The 21,879-nt window shown below is 46.8% G+C and overlaps 1 long non-coding RNA gene across 1 annotated transcript; it reads right to left on the bottom strand.

The window, feature by feature from the left end:
* Window positions 1-868: 868 nt before the first annotated feature.
* LOC137097372 (uncharacterized) lies at window positions 869-9,342 on the bottom strand. Its single transcript, XR_010910168.1, has 3 exons — window positions 9,178-9,342; window positions 1,122-1,189; window positions 869-927 (listed from the first exon to the last, which is right to left on the bottom strand). It is a non-coding gene; the product is annotated as an uncharacterized lncRNA (long non-coding RNA).
* Between the last annotated feature and the right edge of the window lie 12,537 nt (window positions 9,343-21,879).

Genomic DNA, 21,879 nt, shown 5'->3' with positions numbered 1-21,879 from the left:
TGGCAAAGAGCAACACACCTGCTTGAACTGGGGAGAGGGTCCCACACCTCATCCTCCAGGCTGGGGACATCCAGAAGTGTTGCCTCTTCGGGGTCCTGTCAAAGACAATAGATAGAGAAGTGAAATAGAGGCAAAGGGGAAGGAATGGGAAGACAGCTCAGGGGAGGAAGGCTAGAGTAGGAGGAGGAAGCTTAAAGGAGGGACAGGGAGAGGAAAAGAGGAGGGGGATGCAGAGGAAGGAACCCCCCTTTTTTCTGCTCCCTTCCCTTCCTTACCCTTGATGTCTTCTCAGGGGGCTCATCGACACTGCGAGAGAGAGAGAGAGAGAGAGAGAGAGAGAGAGAGACAACAAGGCAAGATCAGTAGGCATCCTCTCCTCTCTCTCCACCCCAAACCCCCTAGAATAAGGTTGCAGGCTCAAGCCCCCTTGGCTTCAATTGAAGGAGGAAAGGAGGGAGGGAGGGGATCTCTGACTGCGATGTGGCCCTGAACCTGGAAGGGATGTACCTCTCATTCTCAAGGTCCTGGGCCGCCCCCTCCTGCACGAACAGCTCCGAAGGAACACCAACTTCTTTGGAGCCCTGTTGAGGGGGAAGAAGAGGGAAGTGAGGGCTGTGCTCTTTGACAAGCCCCCCCCCCTTTCTCCCAGAGAGAATTGGACTGAAACCCCCAGCCTTCCTCCCCAGTGACACACTGCCTGGGGCTGTTAGGACTTGCACTCCAACAACAGTTGAGCACTGTAGGAGGCCTCTTCAGCAAAGGGCCACCTAGAACTCAAGGGGTCTTGGGATGGCCCTGAGCCCGAATCCATTTCCCAAAGGATGAAGAGAGGCAATCTCCCCCCTTTCCAGCCTCTTTTTTTCACTCACCAACTCCCTGGGTAGTTCTTTCTGTGGAGGAGTTGGGATTCTCTCCGATATGAAGCTGCTAGAAAGGCAAGGGGCAGAAGAGGAACTCAGCTTCTCCCTTCTATTCCCCGCAAGAGAGGCAAGCCCCATCCCAAGGATCTTGCCAGCCCATGGGAAGAAGGCAACATCCTGGGAGGGCCCCCTCCAGATATCTAGGCCCCAACCCCCCAGACCCCAGCATGCCCTCTCCCCAAGAACATGGACAGGAGGTACCTCTCTGAAGTCTCGCAGATGGCCACCAGGCTGCTAGACTCCAAGGGGAGGTCCTCTCTCCCCAGAAACTGCAGAGAAAGGAAGGGGGTCTCAAGACTTTACTGAAGAAGGGCTTTTCCTTCTGCCACAATCTTTCTGCTGGGATTTGCAGTCAAACAACTCCTGAGGGCTCCAGGATTCCCACCCCTCTTCAGAGAAGGCCCACCTGGGGACCACAACGGAATAGCCCTAAGTTCTTAACAGCAATGCATCAGGGCCATTACTCGACATCTTCAGTATTTCTCTTGGTTCTATAGGAAGCTGCTAGTTAGTAGAAAGCAGGAATCTTTCTCAGTCTTATTTGCAAATACCTCTGATTAAGATTGGGACTTAATACCGTATGTAGGAGCATGATGTCCCATATTCATATCCCAGACAAGCCCTGTACATTTTGGCCAGTGTGCTACAGTGGTCTGAGCTTTGGACCGCAATCGTAGATGCCAGGATTTGAATCTCCACTTTCCCATCAAAATCCACTTTCTTGGTCGCAGAGGAAGGCAAAAGCAATCTCCTCTGAACAAATCTGGCCAAGAAAACCTCATGATAGGTTTGTCTCAAGGCTGCTTTAATTCTGAAAGGACTTTCAAAACACCACAGGCTCACCGGATATATGACCGCCTGGAATGCAACCTCTTACGAGAGAGAATTCACACCATCCGCAAAGAACTCGCAAACATAGATAAGGAACTGTTGCACCTCCATATCAACATCCGCCAGAAGATGAATTCTCAGGACTGGGACAAAATAGATAACCTCACTTACAGAAAAATGGAGAAAATCATGGTTTTCCACACCAACAGACAAAAACAAAAATTCCACAAACGCCAAAAGCAACACCCGAAACCAGAAGTGGATACATCGCGGACCATCATCAACCTGACAGACAGACAATTCTCTGAAGACCAAGTATCCATACTAGCGAAAGGTGGAAATTTTGCTGTAACTGCCACCAGTATCCCAGTAAAAAACATCATTGCCAATGTCGAATCAGCAATTTATCGCCTCCCTGAGGAAGAAGCAAGAGGGGAAACAGCAAGGATCCTGAAAAAGGCAAAACTTCCCTCCAGTAACATAACAAGGGAGGAAAGACAAGCCATCAGAGACCTCAACTCAGATCCTGATAACATCATTCTCCCAGTAGACAAGGGGAATGCTATACAGAACAATACAAGGAGAAGATCAGAAAACTCTTGGATCCTATTATATACAGAAAACTTAAAAAAAGACCCAACTTCCAAAATAACCAGAAAAATCAACATAGAATCAAAGAATCAAAGAGTTAGAAGAGACCTCATGGGCCATCCAGTCCAACCCCCTGCCAAGAAGCAGGAATATTGCATTCAAATCACCCCTGACAGATGGCCATCCAGCCTCTGCTTAAAAGCTTCCAACTCCTCAATAAACTTCGGCATACGACAACGGCTATGTAAATCGGAAGCCCTTCCACCCAGGCTTTATGGACTCCCAAAAATCCATGAGGACTCCACCCCACTCAGACCCATCGTGAGTGCCATTGGATCCCCCACATACGACTTAGCAAAACTTCTTGTAGCACAGTTACAAAGCCATATTGGGCTCACTACACTCTACATCAAGGACTCAGCCCACTTCATAGAAAAAATCAGCAATCTCAAGCTAAATACCAACGATAAACTGATCAGCTTTGATGTGGTGTCTCTATTTACCATGGTCCTGGTAGCAGACACTATGGCACCAATCAACCAGAAGTTCCCAGAAGATATCACAGCTCTGTTTCACCATTGCCTCACCACCAGCTACTTTCAGTGGGACAATGAATTCTACGAACAAAAAGATGGAGTAGCTATGGGGAGCCCCCTCAGCCCAGTCATAGCTAATTTCTACATGGAACACTTTGAAAAACAAGCCCTGGAAACAGCAACAAAAAAGCCCACGATATGGTTCAGATATGTGGATGACACTTTCACCATTAGGAGCCAAGGAGAAGAAGAACTAAACAGGTTCCTGGACCGTCTTAACAGCATCCACCCAAACACCCAATTCACCATGGAAAAAGAAAATGAAGAAAAACTGCCTTTTCTAGATGTCCTAGTCATCCGCAAACCAGATCAACAATTGGGTCACACCGTTTACAGAAACCCCACACACAGAGATAGATATCTACATAAAAATTCCAACCATCACCCAAGTCAAAAAAGAAGCACCATTAAAGCCTTGGCAGAATGTGCGAACCCCACCTCCTCCAAGATGAACTGAACCACCTAAATTGGGCTCTACAGGCCAATGGATACTACACCTCAGACATCAGAAGAGCTGCAAGACCGAGAACAAGCTACGAGAGTAAAGACAAAGATTCACCCAGAGGAAAAGTGTTTTTGCCATACATCAAGGGAACCACTGACCGCATTGGGAAGCTGATGAGGTAACACAATATACAAACTATCTACAGACCCACCAAGAAAATCCAACAAATGCTACGTTCGGCAATGGACAAAAGGGATCCTCTCACTTCTGCAGGAGTCTACCGTATACCATGCAGCTGTGGACAAGTCTACATAGGGACCACCAAACGCAGCATTGCCCGGACACGAATCAAGGAACATGAAAGGCACTGCAGACTACTTCAACCAGAGAAGTCAGCCATAGCAGAGCACCTGATGAACCAACCTGGACACAGCATATTATTTGAGAACACAGAAATGCTGGACCACTCTAACAACCACCATGTCAGACTACTCAGAGAAGCCACTGAAATCCTCAAGCATGTGGACAATTTCAACAGAAAGGAGGAAACCATGAAAATGGACAAAATCTGGCTACGTGTATTAAAAAACTCTAAAATTACAACAGCAAAACAACAGAGAGGAAACAATCAAGGACATCTAATCACCTCTCAACAAAACATTCTTCCAGGCACTGCCAGGCCATCAAATGCTAATCAAGGTTGTCAGTTGAAACATTCACACCTAGCTTCAACACACAAGAGTTCTTTGTCCCACCCTGGTCATTCCACAGATATATAAACCCATTTTCCTAGTTCCAATAGACCTCATTACCTCTGAGGATGCTTGCCATAGATGCAGGCGAAACTTCAGGAGATAATGCCTCTAGAACATGACCATATAGCCCAAAAAAAACCTACAACAACCCAGAATAGCCCTACTTTCTTGGATACCGACCACTGCCTTGGCCCAGCTTCTGTGAGAGACAAGGAGCGAACGAGATGGAGGAACCCAAGGGGAAATGGTGGCCATCTTCTATTACCAAGTCAGAAAAGAAGCACAATTAAAGCCCTGGCAGAGCATGCAAAAAGAATCTGCAAACCCCACCTCCTCCAAGGTGAATTGAACCATCTAAACTGGGCTCAACAGGCCTATGGCTACTTCACCACTGACATCTGAAGAGCTGCAAGACCGAGAACGAGCCACGAGAGTAAAGACAAAAATCCACCCAGAGGAAACGTGTTCTTACCATACATCAAGGGAACCACTGACCACAGAGAAAGAAGCTGATGAACAAACACAACCTACAAACTATCTCTAGATCCACTAAGAAAATCCAACAAATGCTACGTTCAGCAAAGGATAAGAGAGATCCTCTCACCTCTGCAGGAGCTGCCGTATACCATGCAGCTGTGGACAAGTCTACACAAATCAAGGAACATGAAAGGCACTGCAGACTCATTCAACCCAAGACTTCAGCAGAGCACCTGATGAACCAACCTGGACACAGCATATTATTTGAGAACACAGAAATGCTGGACCACTCTCACAACCACCATGTCAGACTACACAGAGAAGCCATTGAAATCCCCAACCATGTGGGCAATTTCAACAGAAAGGAGGGAACCATGAAAATGGACAAAACCTGGCTACCAGTATTTAAAAAACTGTAAAATCAGGACAGTAAGTAAAGAACAGCACTCAAAAGACAGGGGAATTCCAGACTGGAAACAATCAGGGCCAGCTAAGCACATCCCAACAAAGGTTTCCCCCTGGCAGGAAACAGCCAAGCCTTGAGCTGCAAGGTTATTCAATGCTAATTGAGGTGATCATTTTCAACATTCACGCTTGCCTCAAACAGACAGGAAACAATCAGGGCCAGCTAAGCACCTCCCAACAAAGGATTCCCCAAGGATGCTTGCCATAGATGGGGCAAAACGTCAGGAGAGAATGCTTCTGGAACATGGACATACAGTCCGGAAAACTCAAAGCAACCCACTTCTTCAATGGCTTTGCCCAGAACTAGACACAGGTTATTCCAGGTGAAGAGGTCTGACCAAAGCAGAAGGGAGTGGGACTAGGACGTCCCTCCATCTCAACACTGGGCTTCCATTGATGCATCCTAGAACAGTGTGGACTTGGAAAGCTGCTGCAATAGACTCTTGACTCAGGTTCAGTCTGCGGTCAATTAAGACAACTAATTCCGTTTCATATGGACTGTGGTCAAGTCAGAGGTCACCCATCCCATATCTAGGCATTTCATCTTTATTGACGGAGCCCCCGGTGCCGCAGTGGGTTAAACCGCTGTGCCGGCAAGACCAACAGGCCACAGGTTCGAATCTGGGGAGAGGCGGATGAGCTCCCTCTATCAGCTCCAGCTCCTCATCTGGGGACACGAGAGAAGCCTCCCACAAGGATGATAAAACATCAAATCATCCGGGCATCCCCTGGGCAACGTCCTTGCAGACAGCCAATTCTTTCACACCAGAAGGGACTTGCAATTTCTCAGGTTGCTCCTGACACGACAAAAAAAAAAAAAATCTTCATTGCCCAAGTCTAGTACCCTAAAGTTCTCCCGGTTGAAACCCATTTTGTTAATAATGGCCCACCTTTTAAATGATTTTTTTTAATTTCATGAATCGGCCATGTAATTATTTATTTATCTATTTATTTAAGATGTTTCTACCCGGTCTTTTTCCGCAAGCGGACCCAAGGCGACTTACAGCATATAAAACATACAATACAGAAGTCAAAACATAGTTAAAATCCAATAGAATCATAGAATCATAGAGTTGGAAGAGACCTCGTGGGCCATCCAGTCCAACCCCCTTCCAAGAAGCAGGACAATTGCGTTCAAATCACCCCCAACAGATGGCCATCCAGCCTTTGTTTAAAAGCCTCCAAAGAAGGAGCCTCCACCACATTCCGGGGCAGAGAGTTCCACTGCTGAACGGCTCTCACAGTCAGGAAGTTCTTCCTAATGTTCACGTAGAATTTCCTTTCTTGTAGTTTGAAGCCTCTGTTCCGCATCCTAGTCTCCAGGACAGTAGAAAACAAGCTTGCTCCCTCCTCCTATGTCTTCCTCTCACATATTTATACATGGCTATCATGTCTCCTCTCAGCCTTCTCTTCTTCAGGCTAAACATGTCCAGCTCTTTAAGCCGCTCCTCATAGGGTCTGTTCTGCAGACCCCTGATCATTTTAGTCACCCTCCTCTGGACACATTCCAGCTTGTCAATATCTCTCTTGAATTGTGGTGCCCAGAATTGGACACAATATTCCAGGTGTCGTCTAACCAAGGCAGAAAAGAGGGGTGGCATGACTTCCCTGGATCTAGACACTAGACTCCTATTGATGCAGGACAAAATCCCATTGGTTTTTTTTGCTGCCGCATCACATTGTTGGCTTATGTTTAACTTGTTGTCCACAAGGACCCAAAGATCTTTTTCACACGTACTGCTCTCGAGCCATGCGTCCCCCATTCTGTATCTTTGCCTTTTATTTCATTCTATCAATCATATCCTACCCAAAGAAAGACTCTGTGTCTGTGGCGCCACCAATGCCGGTTGACAATCTGAACCACATATTACATAACTACTGTTTGTATGAAAAAGAAAGGAAACAACATTTATGGCCTTTCGTTTGTCATAAAACGAGCTGGGATGCAACGGCCAAAACCACATTTATACTAGCTGGTTATAACCCTGTTTTAACAACAAAAGTTGCCCTTTATTTGTATAACGCATCTAAAAGGTGTACCGTATATACTCGAATATAAGCCGAGTTTTTCAGCCCTATTTTTGGGCTCAAAAAGTCCCCTTCGGCTTATATTTGAATCAAGCCAAGCAGCGGAGCCTGGGGGCTTCAAAGCTGGCTGGCCTTCGCTTCCATGAGGAGGTGGACGAATGGCGGCTGCAGGGGCAGCGGAGTCCGCAGGAGAGCCTTGCGCTTCCTTTTTCAGCCTCGGGCCAGAGAAGTGGCTGGCAAGCGCACCCACCACCGCTTCCGGCGAGGCTACCTTGGGCCTCCATTTGTAAGGAAGGAGGCAGTCTCGTTGGAAGGGGCGGTGGCAGCAGGTGCACTTGCCAGCCAGGTGGCCTCGCCAAAAGTGAGGTTGCGTGGAGCTGGTTGCGGAGGGCAGCAGAAACCAGTGCAGGCCTTTGCAGCCAGCGCAGGCTTCCACAGGTCTTCGCAGACACAGAAGGCAGGGAGGCAGACAGGCTGCTGCAAGTGGAGATCCTTCTCTGCTCCGTCGGCTGTGTCCTCCGCTCGCTCCTGCAGAGGCGTGCGCAGTGAGAGGAGGATGCAGCCGACGCCGCGGAGAAGGACCTCCGCTTGCAGCAGCCTGCCTGTCTGCCTGACTTCTGTGGCTGTGGAGGCCTGCGGACGCCTGCGCTGGCTGCAAAGGCCTGCACTGGCCTCCGCAGCCAGCACAGGCCTCCATAGCCAGCTCCATTCAGCTTTCACTCGGCCTCACTGCCTGCCCGCCTGCCTGCTTTCTGAGACCAGGGGGTGTCCTACTAAGATCGTGCTTTTGCTGCATGAAGGAGGTTGGATTAGATAGCCTTTAGAGCTCCCTTCCAAATCTATTATTTTTATTCATATTAATATTAAGACTGGATGGCCATCTGTTGGGGGTGCTTTATTGTGCTTTCCCTGCATGAAGGCAGAATGAAGGGGATTGGACTAGATGGCCTTTAGAGCTCCCTTCCAACTCTATTATTACTATTCTTATTAATATTAATATTAATATTAAGGCTGAATGGCCATCTGTTGGGGGTGCTTTGATTGTGCTTTCCCTGCATGAAAGAATGTAGGAGGTTGGACTAGATGGCTCTTTAGAGTCCCCTTCCAATTCTAGGATTCTATGAAAGGAGTCTTAGAACCACGAACTGAACATAAGACCATAGTGTGATGCTACAACTGAAAAGGCCAGTGCCGTTCTAGGCTGCATCAATAGGAACCTGCGAGAAGGCAAAAGGGAACTGATATGACATTTTACCTCGGATGGTTTTTAAATTGCTTTTAATGATAATTAATGCAACTGTTTATTTTAACTCATTCTACCATGTTTAGTATTGCCTTTTGTTTAAATTTTTATAGTTTTTTTGTTTATATAGGCATTTAATGTTTGCCTATTACTATGTTGGAAGCCAGCCTGAGTCCCCATTATTATAAAGTTACTGTTGATACCATATTGCTTTTGTTGACCCCCCCCCCCCTTTTCCATCTACATGGCTTGTTTACTGTTTTACTTTGAAATATGGCAAATATTCAAAACCATTTAACCTGCTGATGTCTCAATTAATGTAATTTTAATAATAATGTATCTATTTTTTATTTTGAAATTTACCAGTAGCGGCTGCATTTCCCACCCTCGGCTTATACTCGAGTCAATAAGTTTTCCCTTTTTTTTGGGATAAAATTTGGTGCCTCGGCTTATATTCGGGTCGGCTTATACTCGAGTATATACGGCTAAAAGAAGTATATTGATCAAATTAGTACACAGTATAAGGGGGATGAGGACACTTGATGTATAAACTTAAGGTATATTTGGTTACAAGTCGGTCACGCACACTTTTTCCCTCTGTACTTGTATATTTATATTTTTACTCAGACTAGATGTATACTGTATGCTGTGTTTACATCGTGTGTTTTGATGAATCGACTGATCAATAAAAATTATTTTGTTTAGATAGATAGATAGATAGATAGATAGATAGGAGTACAACCTTAAAAATGGCCCCACATCTACTGAACCTATCTTGTTTGTAACTTGGGGACTACCTGTATTTCTAAGAGGCCGCCTTCCTTACCTCAAATGCTGGCAGTACTTGGATGAAGCATGTCCGGAGAGAGGGCTCCTCCGCGCTGGTTCCTTGTGGCTCCAAAGAGCTGAAAGGGGCAAGAGAAGGCCACAAAGTGTGAGAGACTGGGGCAGCCCACCCCATCCAGGGGTCCTGCAAACCCCCCATCCACTCCCTCCCTCCCTCCCTCCCTCCCTCCAACAGGGGTCAGGCTGATGGCCCAGGAAGTCCACAGGGCACCATGAGGACATCCTTATTCTCCACTCCCAGGGACTCTAGCAAGGGATTGACCCTTGGAACTGCCTGCCACTGGGAGAGAGGGAGGGAGAGGAAGAGCACTATCTACTGGGGTCTGCATGCAGACTGAATGACAGGAGTTTGGGATTGGGAGGAGGAGAGGGATTTGCATGTGGCTGGTGACTGGCTGGCCCTTTCTACACTCACACTCAGACCACCCAATCAGCAACCATATGCAAATTCCCTCTCCCCTCACAATCCACTTCTGCAACCTAATCTGCATACACGCCCCTCCCTCCCTGAGGCCCCCCTCATGCCTCTCCCACTGCTAAGCCCCTCCCACAAGCTCTTAATTAATGCCTGGACTCACACTCGCTCCCAAACTGTTGCATGGAACCATAGGGGTTCTACAAAAAAAATAATCTTAAAATCAAATTTGAAAGGGATTTTAAAAGCAATCTACACCTAACTCAATATTGGATTGTCTCTAATGAGAAGGAAGGGGGAACGCAGGTGATCTCCAAATCCTTTTTTTGCTTATGCTTCCACCAAACATGGTTTGGCAGTTGAATACCACCCTTGATTTTTGTCCTCAGCTGTCAGACATCAAGCCTTCATTCAAAACTAAAATGATGGTTTGTGGTTATATTTTAAATATTTTCTCTTCATGTCCATACCTATTGAATTATTCAGAAAATTCAGGCAATAGGAATAGAAAAAAGGAAGAACTTTGTGGAATCCCAATGCTTGGTTTAAATAATACAGCAAAAGTTAGGGTTCTGCAGGAAATAAATGTCTTCTAAAGGGTTCCATAGGAGCTCCCGGTGGTGCAAATGGGTTAAACCCTTCCGCCAGCAGGACTGAAGACTGACAGGTCAGAGGTTTGAATCTGGGGAGAGCATGGATGAGCTCCCTCTGTCAGCTCCAGCTCCTCATGTGGGGACATGAGATAAGCCTCCCACAAGGATCGTAAAACATCAAAACATCCGGGTGTCCCCTGGGCAACGTCCTTGCAGATGGCCAATTCTCTCAAACCAGAAGTGACTTGCAGTTTCTCAAGTTGCTCCTGACACACACAAAAAAGGGGGAGGGGGTCCATGACCGGAAAGGCTTGGGAATCACTGGCCCAAACTATAGGCCTCTCTCACATAAAACATTCTAAGATGCCATCAGTTTTAAGACTCACACTGATTTCAGCATCGCCCAAAAGCTATATATAATAAAGCATAACCATAAAATAAGCCGTAGTATGATATTTCATGATCCTTGTAAATAAGAACTACCCCCATAATAAGTCCCAGTTAAGATCGTCAGCCAGATTGAGGCATTTACTGGTAATACATCCATTACAATACAAGACAGACATATTGTATGCGAAAATATTAATTTTAATATATAATTAAATATTTATAAATAATAATATTGACATTATATTATGACAATGTAACAGAAGATGAAGTGACTAGATTTGAACAAGGGTAGATGTTTGTGCATGAGAAAACAAGACACCCCCTGCAAATAAGTCTAATGTGTCTTTTGGAGCAAAAATTAATATCAGACCCAGTCATCTTTCTGGGGAAATTCGGTACATACACAACTTAAACTCTGCTAGAAAAGCCCTCCCTCAATCCCCTGGGCCTTAACCATCGCAGACCAGTTTTTCTGTTCATAGAAACATAGCTATTTCCGGTGGGACAATGAATTCTATGAACAGAAAGATGGATTAGCCATGGGGAGACCTCCCATCCCGGTCGTAGAAAAATTCTACATGGAACACTTTGAAAAAGAAGCCCTGGAAACAGACACAAAAAGTTCAGATATGTGGATGACACCACCATTTGGAGCCATGGAGGAGAAGAAGTAAACAAGTTCCTGGATGACCTCAACAGCATCCACACAAACATCCAATTCACCATGGAAAAGGAAAATGAAGGAACACTGCCATTGAAATTTGGGCCTTTTAAATCTCATATATTAAACTGATAGCATTATTAAATCTGCAAATCTCACCACCTCCAACATGAACAGAACCACCTAAACTGGGCTCTACAGGCCAATCGCTACTCCACCACAGAGATCAGAAAAGCTACAAGACCAACAACAAGCCACGCGAGTAAAGACCAAGATCCACCCAGGGGAAAAGTGATCTTGCCATACATCAAGGGAATCACTGGCCGCACAGGGAAGGTGATGAACAAACACAACCTACAAACTATCGACAGACCCACAAAGAAAATCCAACAAATGCTACATTCAGCAAAGGACAAGAGGGACCCTCTCACTTTTGCAGGAGTCTACCGTATACTATGCAGCCATGGGACCACCAAACGCAGCCTTGCCCAGGCATGAATCAAGGAACATGAAAGGCACTGCAGACTAATTCAACTAGAGAAGTCTGCCATAGCAGAGCCCCTGAGGAACCACCAAACTCTTCCAGTATTTCCTGTTGGTCATGGGAGTTCTGTGTTCCAAGTTTGGTTCAGTTCCATCACTGGCGGAGTTCAGAATTCTCTTTCATTTTAGGTGAACTATAATCCCAGCAACTACAACCCCCAAATGACAAAATCAGTCCCCCACAACCCCACTAGTATTCAGATTTGGGCGTATTGGGTAATTGTGCCAAATTTGGTCCGGTGAATGAAAATACATCCTGCACATCAGATATTTACATTACAATTCATAACAGCAGCAAAATTACAGTTATGAAGTAGCAACAAAAATAATTTTATGGTTGGGGGTCAATTAATAAACACCAAAGGAAGGTTGAGAACCACTACACTAGAGATTGAATCCACTTTAAATCCGGCCCCTCCCTAAATGACCAACCCCAGAATTCTGCAAGGGGCAGCAACAGGATTCAAAGTGGATTCATTCTCTAGTGTGATGAGGTCCCTGGACACAGCCTATTATTTGAGAACACAGAAATGCTGGACCACTCTAACAACCACCATTCAGACTACACAGAGAAGCCACTGAAATCTCCAAGCATGTGGACAATTTCAACAGAAAGGGGGAAACCGTGAAAATGAACAAAATTTCGCTACCAGTATTGAAAAACACTAAAACCAGGACAGTAAATAAAGAAAATCATCAGGTCCAACTAACACCTCCCAACAAAGGATTTTCCTGGCAAGAAGCAGCCAGACTTTGAAGCTGCAAGGCCATTCAATGCTAATGCAGGTGGCCAATATCAACATTCAGATTTGCCACAAGCAGACAAGAGTTCTTTCTCCCACCCTGGACATTGCAGAGATATATAAACCTCACTTGCCTAGTTTCCAGCAGACCTCTCAACCTCTGAGGGTGCCTGCCATAAATGTGGGTGAAACGTCAGGAGAGAATGTTTCTGGGACATGGCCATACAGCCTGGAAAACTCACAGCAACCCAACGATTCAAGCCATGAAAGCCTTTGATAACATATTAAATAATAAACCTAACAAGAACTCCACTCATCCCCCCCCCTTTTGTTTGTTTCTCTTTTCAGTACTGTTCCATTACCTGGGCGGAGCCCCCAGTGGCGCAGTGAGTTAAAGCGCTGAGCTGCTGAATTTGCTGACCAAACGGTCGCAGGTTTGAATCCTGGGAGCAGCGTGAGCTCCCACTGTTAGCACCAGCTTCTGCCAACCTAGCCGTTCGAAAACATGCAAATGTGAGTAGATCAGTAGGTACTGCTCTGGCGGGAAGGTAATGACGCTCCAAGCAGTCATGCCAGCCACATGACCTTGGAGGTGTCTACGGACAACGTCGGCCCTTCGTCTTAGAAATGGAGATGAGCACCAATCCCCAGGGTCAGACATGACTGGACTTAATGTCAGGGCCGGGGAAAACCTTTACCTTTACCTCCATTACCCGGACGGAGGCCAAAAGAGGGCCTAGACAGAGAGGGATAGTCCATTTTAGGGGTTGGGGGGAGTTGAAGGAGGAAAACCATTTCCCCCTGTTTTCACTGGTTACCACCCCTCCCCACTTCCCATTTCATCAATGAGGGCTATTTCCATGATGGCGACATGGGGGGTGGGGAGGATAACAGAAAAACAAGGGGAAATGCTTTTCCTTCTTCAAATACCCCCCTCCCCATAGGCTATCCTTCTCTGTCTAGTGTCCCCTTTTGGCCTCCGCCCAGAAAATGGAACAGAACCTTCCATTATTTATTTATTTATTTATTTATTTGCTATACTTGTATACCGCCGTTTCTCAGCCTAGCCGGCGACTCAACGCGGTTTACAACAACTTATAACAAACAACAGTATACAGTTTAAAAAGCATAAAAACATAATCCACAATACATATATCAATAAACAATCCAATACATCTCTTGACTAAAAACGTGATCCAGTTTCGTCGTCCAAATTGCCAGTCCTTCAATCATTACACTTATTGCACTGGGTTAACCGAACGCCTGATCGAACATCCAGGTTTTTAGTCTTTTCCGGAATACCATCAATGAGGGGGCTGATCTTACCTCCATGGGAAGGGCGTTCCAAAGCCGCGGGGCCACCACAGAAAAGGCCCTGTCTCTCATCCCCGCCAGCCGCACCTGTGAAGCAGGCGGGATAGAGAGCAGGGCCCCCCCAGAAGATCTTAGGGTCCTGGTGGGCTGATAGGCCGAGATACGTTCGGATAGGTAAGTTGGGCCAGAACCATTTAGGGCTTTAAAGGCCAACGCCAGCACTTTGAATTGAGCCCGGTAGCAGATCGGCAGCCAGTGGAGCTGGTGCAGCAGAGGAGTTGTATGCTCCCTGCGCTCCGCTCCTGTTAGTATCATGGCTGCCGAGCGTTGGACTAATTGGAGCTTCCGGGCCGTCTTCAAAGGCAACCCCACGTAGAGAGCGTTGCAGTAGTCTAAACGGGATGCAACCAGAGCGTGGACTACCGTGGCCAAGTCAGACTTCCCAAGGTACGGGCGCAGTTGGCGCACGAGTTTTAACTGTGCGAATGCTCCCCTGGTCACCGCCGAAACCTGGGGTTCCAGGCTCAACGATGACTCCAGGATCACACCCAAACTGCGAACCTGCGTCTTCAGGGGGAGTGCGACCCCATCCAACACAGGCTGTAACCCTATACCCTGTTCGGCCTTGCGACTGACCAAGAGTACCTCTGTCTTGTCTGGATTCAATTTCAATTTGTTCGCCCCCATCCAGACCGTCACAGCGGCCAAGCACCGGTTCAGGACCTCGACAGCCTCCTTAGTAGCAGGTGGAAAGGAGTGACAGAGTTGGACATCATCCGCGTACAGATGGCATCGCACTCCGAAACTCCGGATGATCTCACCCAGCGGCTTCATGTAGATGTTAAACAACATGGGAGACAGTATTGAACCCTGAGGAACCCCACAAGACAAAGGTTGTGGAGTAGAACAGGAGTCTCCCAGTAACACCTTCTGAGACCGGCCCTCGAGGAATGAGCGGAGCCACTGTAAAACAGTCCCTCCAAGACCCATTCCCGCGAGGCGTCCCAGAAGGATACCGTGGTCGACAGTATCGAAGGCCGCTGAGAGGTCCAGCAGCACCAACAGGGACACACTCCCCCTGTCGAGCTCCCGGCGCAGATCATCCACTAAGGCGACCAAGGCTGTCTCGGTACCATGCCCCGGCCTAAAGCCAGACTGTGCCGGGTCCAGATAATCCATGTCTACCAAGAATGCCTGGAGTTGTGAGGCCACCACACGTTCCAGGACTTTGCCCAAAAAGGGGAGATTGGAAACAGGCCGAAAGTTGACGAATTGAGTGGGGTCCAGTGATGGCTTTTTCAACAGCGGTTTTATTACAGCTTGCTTTAAGCTGGCTGGAATTTTGCCTTCCCGAAGGGAGGCATTAACCACCACCTTCACCCACTCGGCCAATCCCCCTCTGGCCTCCTTCAGAAGCCAGGATGGGCGGGGTCTAGGATGCATGTGGTAGCTCTCATTCCTCCAAGCACCTTGTCCACATCCTCGGATTGAACCAATTGAAATGAATCCATCAAAACCGGACAAGCAGATGCTCGTGTTACATCCTCAGAGACTGCCGTTAATATGGTATCCAGACCAGAGCGGATCAAAGCGACTATTAGCCCAGAAAAACCTACAACAACCCAGAACCTTCTTTACTTATTGTTTGAAAAAAATGGAACTTGAAAATCTATATAAATAAAAATGTAATGTTCGTTTGTGGGATTAACATAACTCAAAAACCACTGGTCGAATTGCCGCCAAATTTGACCACAAGACACCTACTCACCAAAGGAGTGACCATCACTCAAAAAAAAAAAAACCAATTTTGTCATTTGGGAGTTGTAGTTGCTGGCATTTATAGTTAACCTACAACCAAAGAGCATTCTGAACTCCACCAACAATAGAATTGAACCAAACTCGGCACACAGAACTCGCATGACCAACAGAAAACACTAGAAGGGTTTGGTGGGCTTTGACCTTGAGTTGGGGAGCTGTGGTTCACCTACATCCAGAGAGCACCATGGACTCAAACTATGATGGATCTGGACCAAACTTTGCACAAATATTCCATTTGCTCAAATATGAACGCAGATAGTGTTTGAGGAAAATAGACCTTGACATTTGGAAGTTGTAGTTACTGGGATGTATAGTTCACTTACAATGAAAGAGCATTCTGAACCCCACAAATGAGAGAATTGGGGCAAACTTCCCACAAAGAGCCCCCATGACCAACAGAAAATACTTAAGGTCACCCAGTCCAACTCCCTTCACCAGGAGTCCAACTCCCTTCATCAGGGCAAGAAAACGTAATCAAAGTCCTCATGACAAAGAGCCATCCCCCTGTAGATATCGATAGATATATATGATTCACACACACACACAGAGAGAGAGAGAGAGAGAGAGAGAGAGAGAGATTTGAAAGGGACCCCTAAAGGAGGACAATAATACGTTGAATGTTCATGAGTAGGCAAACCAGACAATCTCTATTATCAATACTCACAAGGAAACAGCAAGAAATACTGCTTACCCAAAGCAGAAAGAAATTACATATATTAGAAACCAACACTTTCTCATTACTTTATTTTCCAGATCACCAGACTGAGCCACAGCAATGCGTGGCAGGGAACAGCTAGTCTATATAAATAAAAATGTAATCTTCGTTTGTGGGATTAACATAGCTCAAAAACAACTGGACAAATTGACACCAAATTTGGACACAATACACCTATCAGGCCAAAAAGTGACCATCACTCATAAAAACACTGAAAAACACAGTAGAAGAGACTTTAAAAGCCAAACCCCCCCCAAAAAATAAATTACAATGCATGCGCAAGACCAAATATATACACAAACACACATATATACACATCATTATTTATTTATTTACAATATTTATAGCCTGCCTTTCTCAGTTATACGGCAACTCAAGGCAGGTTACATATTGGCATAATTCGATGCCAGCCCTTCATAAAAGTGCAATTAAAAACAGTCAACATGACAATATAAAACATATATAAAAACTATTAAAACATATAATCATCAGTGTCATCCTGTTACAAACGTTATCCAGTAACATCGTCTGGCCATTCCGTGTTCATCATTCATAATTCCATGTTATCTATTCCGCTGCATTCTCAAAAGCTTGCTCAAAAAACCAGTTCTTTTTTCCGGAAAGTCAGGAGGGAAGGGGCGATCTAATACCCCTGGGGAGGGGGTTCCATATTTGGGGGGCCACTATTGAGAAGGCCCTGTCCTCGTTTCCACCAATCGTGCTTGTGAGGCAGGTGGGGTCGAGAGCAGGGCTTCCCCAGACGATCTTAAGCTCCTAGATGGTTCATAGAAGGAGATACGTTTGGATAGGTAAGGTGGCCGGAATCGTTTAGGGCTTTATAGGCTAAAGCCAGCACTTTGAATTATGCTCGGTAGCAAATTGGCAGCCAATGGAGCTGACGCAACAAAGGAGTAGTGTACTCCCTGAGTGCCGCTCCTGTTAGTAACCTAGCAGCCGCCCGTTGGACCATTTGGAGCTTCCAAAAGATCTTCAAAGACAACTCCACATAGAGCGCATTGCAGTAATCTATTCGGGATGTAACAAGAGCGTGGACCACCGTGGCCAAGTCAGACTTCACAAGGTACGGGCGCAGCTGGCGCACAAGTTTTAACTGTGCAAATGCTCCCTTGGTCACCGCTGAAACTTGGGGTTCCAAGCTCAGCGATAAGTCCAGGATCACACCCAAGCTGCGAACCTGTGTCTTCGGGGGGAGTGTAACCCCGTCCACACAGGCTGTAACTCTGTGCCCTGTTTGGCCTTCCGACTGACCAGGAGGACCTCTGTCTGGTCTGAATTTCAATTTCAATTTGTTCACCTTCATCCAGATCTTCACAAATATATATACACACAAAGCACATCTACACAGACAGGGCCACAGCAACGCGTGGCAGGGGACGGCTAGTGCTCAATACAAACTTATGGGGGGGAAAGCCAAAATGCTAAGTTTGGGAGCCAAAAAGCGGGGTGCGACTATTGCATAGTGACGACTATTATGTGCTGAAATATGTCTCCCAAAGGCCCCTCCCTCTGCCCTCCACCAGCCAATCACCTCCCACATGCAAATTCCCTTAAACTCACAATCCCCTCTTGCCACAATTTGAATATACCTTCCTCCCAGGGGCCCCTCCCTCCTGCCTCTCTCCCTCCCCAGCCAATCCCCTCCCACATGCAAACTGTATTAACTCACAATCCCCACATGTCACACTTTGCATATACCCTTCCCAGGAGCCCCTCCCTCCTCTCCCTCCCTGGCCAATCACCTCTCAAATGCAAGTGTCCCTCACAATCCCCTCCTCCCACCCCTCCCTTGGGGCTTGGACCCCCAAAGGCACTCCCTGACAGTTGAATTGGGACCCAAAGGGAGCAAGCAGCCCCCCTCCTCCTCTGGGGACCCCTCCTTTCTTGGGCCAGGGCTTCCCTTTGGGGGGGAGGGAGGGGAAGGGGCCCTAGGGCTTACCTTGGAAGAGCCGCAGGAACCTCCTCTGTGTTTTCGGGGCCCACGTGGCGGAAATGTGGGCGCCTCGTCCAGGCATTCTGCAAAAGTGGAGGGAGGCCATGAAGGGGGCCCTCCCTGGCAGAGCAGGGCTGGCCCCGGGGCCCCAAAGGGAGCGGGAGGGGAGGGTTCCCCGAGGGAGCGTGGCCCTTACCCTGAGCCATGTCACCAGGGCCGTCCCAAGGGGAGCGCGCGGAGGGGCCTGGGTCGGAGGGGCATCTGTGGGGGGCGGCTCCGGCCGGACCTGCCTGGAGAGCCCTCTGCCCATGATGGCGCCCAGGAAGGCAATGGCAGGGCCAACCGACTCCTGGCCCTTTGGAACCCCCGGTCTCCATGGCAACCAGGTAAACACCTCCGGGCTTGGAACCTGGGCAGGAATGGAACCTTTTCAAAGGAAAACAACCAACAGCCAGGAAATGCTCTTGGGAGGGAGGGAGGGAGGGAGGGAGAGTGGCCCTGTGCGCCTGCCCTTTTCCTGCCCCTTTGCCTTGCAGGGTGGATTCAGGGGCCACAGGGCCCCCAGGAGCCCCAGGCAGAGACCCCCTTGGCTCCTCTTCTGGGAGGAAAGGTCTCTCCCTCCGGCTCTGGAGGCTCCCTGGTTGTTCCCAAGGCCAGAGGCTGCCAAGGGGGTTTGTCTTCAGGTGTTGATGTCATTGTGATACACCATGAACTTAGGCCCCATACACAAGACCATAACTTCTGATGTGTCAATCACAACTCCATTGTCCTCACCCACCATGCCTTCCTGGATGATGGGAGTCACAGTACAACAAATCTGGAAGTGACCTTATTACAGAAGGGCGATTTAAGACCTCCTTATGAAAGAAAGCCGAGTTCCTGATCAAACTGAACTGAGATCCCAAAAGAGAAAACACAAAACACCCCAAGGAGGTTTAAAGAGGCAAAAGTGTGACTCCTGTGGGGGAGATCCCATTGCTAACGATGAAATAATGACTGGGTTCATTTCTAAATGCAGTCACAACCCTCAATGCTTGATTTTAATAATAATAATTTTGAGATAAGCAGGTTTCTGACACTTCACAGTACACAGCATCCACTTTGCTGTCAACCCGATCCCTTTGCGATTTTTCCTGACAGAAACTTCAGGCCTGAGATTCTTTAAGGGTCAGCCTCAACGGGACCTTCTTGGCCGAAGTCAGGAGGCAGCTCATTCCCAAAGGGAGACGGAGAAGAGCGAAATGGCGCTTGAGAGGCAAAGGACACCTTTCGAACTGGGAGGAAAGTCTCTTGGGATGCCTGTGCCGTCACACCCAGACCCTATAAAAATAAAACTAAGATGTGCTTCTCTCTTTGTCTGGGCGGACCGCGGGGGGCTTTCTTTAGAAGCTTGAGATTCCCAGCAACTGAGGCTACTACAGGCTTTGAACATCAAAACAATATTTATTTTTCAAAGTCCTTGCAGACTTGGCACAGCTTGTTAAAGTTACAAACAAAACTGTCAATTGGTGAAACAAAAGAGATAATCTTTCTTTCCTTTCCTTCAGTTACTGAGGTAATTTTTTTCCCAAATGGCAGAAGAAAATCCTGGGATCTTTTCACCCTTACTCTGAGCTGCTATGGTTTAGAAACAACAGGTTTTTTCCCTATCTATAGCTCAAGGTTAGCTTTGGAGATGAAGTAATGCTCAGTAATACTCAATGACTCAATATCTAGCTATAACTCAATTGCTCAATTAATTACTATTCTATCTATCTCAAGTAGCTTCTTTATCTATATAACTCAACTAGCTGTCCCCTGGCCCGCATTGTTGTGGCCCAGTCTGTTGATCTGGAAAATAAAGTAATGAGAAAGTGTTGGATTCTAATATATGTAATTTCTGTATGCTTGTGGGTAAACAGTATTTCGTGCTGTTTCTTTATCAGTGTTGATATGGAGAGTGTCTGGTAGGCCCACCCTGGAACATGCAACATATCATAATCCTTCTTTAGGGGTCACTTTCAAATCTATGATACTATACCTGTGTGTGTGAATCATATCTATCTATCTATCTATCTATCTATCTATCTATCTATATCTATGGCTGGATGGCTCCTTCTCCTGCAACTGGTAGTAGATACGTTGCTGTGACGCTGAGCCTCAACAATGGCTCTCTGTCAGGAGGGCTTTGATTATGTTTTCTTGCCCTGATGGTGTTGGACTGGATGGCCTTAAGTATTTTTTCTTGGTCATGGGGGTTGTGTGTGGGAAGTTTGCCCCAGTTCTATCATTCGTAGGGTTCATTCAGAATGGTCTTTGATTGTAGATTAACTATAAATCCTAGTAACTACAATTCCCAAATGCCAAGGTCTATTTCCCCCAAACTCCATCTGTGTTCCTATTTGGGCATATGGAATATTCATGCCAAGTTTGGTCCAGATCCGTCATTGTTTGAGTCCACAATGCTCTCTGGATGTAGGTGAACTACAACTCCCAAACTCAAGGTCAATGCCCACCAAACGCTGGTAGTATTTTCTGTTGGTCATGGGAGGCCTGTGTGCCAAGTGTGGTTCAATTCCTTCATTGGTGGAGTTCAGAATGCTCTTTGATTATGGGTGAACTATAAATCCCAGCAACTACAACTCCCAAATGACAAAATCATAAATTTTTGAGTGATGGTCACTCCTTATGTAGTGAGACGTTATGTTGCCAAATTTCATGTGATTTCGTTCATTGGTTCTTTTGTTTTTAAGCCACTCGTTATGCACAGAGCATTTTTATATATAGAGATACCTATTCTATCTATCTCTATAGTATTCAATAGTTCTTATAATGGTTTTTTCAGAGTTACCTGCCTGACCAACAGCACATCGGAAGCTTTCTTTCTCTACTGAAGGAGGCAGGGGAAATAGCAAAATGGAGATCTCAACCCAGGAAAAGGGGCGGTCTCTAAACCCAAAGAGATAATTTCTGAAGCAATAGCTGCAGAAGGGGCCTGCAGGCTGGCTTTCCAGCCTCTAATGCTGTTAACTTTCAGAGTGCAGCTGAGATTGTAGCAACCCTGGGGAAATGCAAAGGAACACTATCCCATGCAACTAAAAGGTAATGCAAACTATGCTCCTGGAAGACGGAACAATGCCGACCGTTGTCTGAGGCTGACTTTACAGCACAGAATGGGGCCTGTTTGATTCCCCTTTACTTCCCACGGCTCAATGCAATAGGAGCCTGGGAGATGTCATTTGTCAAGGTACCAACACTCTTTGCGAGCCCCTCACGAAACTACAAGTCCCAGGGTTCCAAAGCACTGAGACACGGCAGTTGAAGTGGTGCCAAAGGGCATTAACTGTCCAGTGTAGATGCAGTGTAGATGCACCCTTAGTCACTATGTTAGTTATATCATTCATTCCAGGGAAGTCCGCATCCACCTGTTTAGGATCCTTCTTCAAGAACTGCCATTAATGTTCCCCTCACGCTCCTTTCTGCCCCAAATACATGTCTTATTCCTGGGACTCAGACATCTCAAAGCGTTGGGTGGAAACAGGAGGAGTCTACTTCACACT

Source organism: Anolis sagrei, chromosome 6, assembly GCF_037176765.1.
Source record: "Anolis sagrei isolate rAnoSag1 chromosome 6, rAnoSag1.mat, whole genome shotgun sequence".
Classification (NCBI taxonomy): domain Eukaryota; kingdom Metazoa; phylum Chordata; class Lepidosauria; order Squamata; family Dactyloidae; genus Anolis; species Anolis sagrei.
Note: the sequence above shows the minus strand (reverse complement) of the source record. Positions and strands in the feature narration are given on the sequence as shown.